The sequence below is a fragment of the Aptenodytes forsteri genome, unplaced genomic scaffold, assembly GCF_000699145.1.
Source record: "Aptenodytes forsteri isolate BGI_AS27 unplaced genomic scaffold, ASM69914v1 Scaffold654, whole genome shotgun sequence".
Taxonomy (NCBI): domain Eukaryota; kingdom Metazoa; phylum Chordata; class Aves; order Sphenisciformes; family Spheniscidae; genus Aptenodytes; species Aptenodytes forsteri.
The window spans coordinates 140,543-141,856 of record NW_008794464.1 but is presented as its reverse complement, the minus strand read 5'-3'; positions in this window follow the sequence as shown (position 1 = coordinate 141,856).

The window sequence follows — 1,314 nt, the reverse complement described above, 5'->3', positions numbered from 1 at the left end:
CCCCCCCCCCCCCCCCACTCCCCCAACACACAGGAACACCAGCAGGACTCAAGCACGTCCACGGTGGAGACCTGCTACTGTAAAAACATTGGGTCAGGATGCATGCTGGGGCCCGACTCCTGGGAAAAGACCCCCAGCCCTCCAAGCCCAGAGAGCCCCCCCAGCTACTGCAGGCACCCAGGGCTGGCACAGACAGTATTAGCAATGCTTCACCTCGCGGCATAGGAGGGAGCAGAGGGGCCCCACGGAGACGTGCGTGGAGTTAGCCACTGGCTTCTGCCCGCTGCAACTGGTGGGCAAGCCCTGTCTCCATGTATATCTATCGAGATAGATATACACACGCATGCAGAGAGGCACGGATCAGTTTTATTTCAGCCAGGAAGTAATTGCGTAGGCAACGCGGCATTAAAAAAGAAAAAAAAGTCATGTTGTGAAAAGACTGTGTCACGTTAAGAGCCATCAGGGCGGCACCGGGGGAGGGTGGGGGACCCCCCCTTCCTCCCCCAGATCATGGGAGGGTTTTGCATAGCTCCAACCAGGGTTTTTCTGCAGCAGGGGAAGTTTGCGGCTCGGGTGGAGGAGAAATCACACTGCTGCAGCTCCCCTGGCTTGCTAAGCCGCCCAAAAAAGGGGGGTTTCCTGGGGAAAGAGATTTTCTCCCTTGAGGTAGAAAATAACATCCCATGCTAAGGACGGCTGGGGACAGACCGGTGCAAAGGGGCATCAGGGGGACAAGGGGTGCCTTGCCCTCCCCATGGTGCCCCTTCGCTCGCCTGGCCACACAGATGACGGACAGAAGACAACAGAGAGGCGAGGCCGCGCAGGGACAGCGGGCGTCCCCTGCCATCCGCTTTATTGACCCCCCACCCCCTCCTCTGCGAGGGGGCCGGCTGGGGGCGACACCCCCCCCAAGCCAGGGAGAGGAAAAACAGTGACAACACGATGCACAGCAGGACGGGTCCCCCTCCCACGCAGCCATCCCCTGGGACCGAGAGCAAGGTGACACACACACACACACACCCCCTCCCGGAAAACCACGAGGGGTATGCAACAAAACGGCCTAGGAGGCCCCAACCCCCCCCAGGGGACAACAGTGCAGGGCTGGGGGCAGCCTGGGCAGTGGTGGGTGCTGCCCCCCACTCCGCTCTCCAACCCCGGGGGTCTCGCGGGACAGCGGCATGAGTGCAGCCAGCCCTCACCAATGGGGAGAGTGTCCCCAGGGCAGCCCCCAAAGCTGCGGGGACCTCCCCAGCACCCCATCACAGGTGGCTCCAAGAGGCCCTATGAAGTCCCCCGGGGGCAGGCAGAGACCCC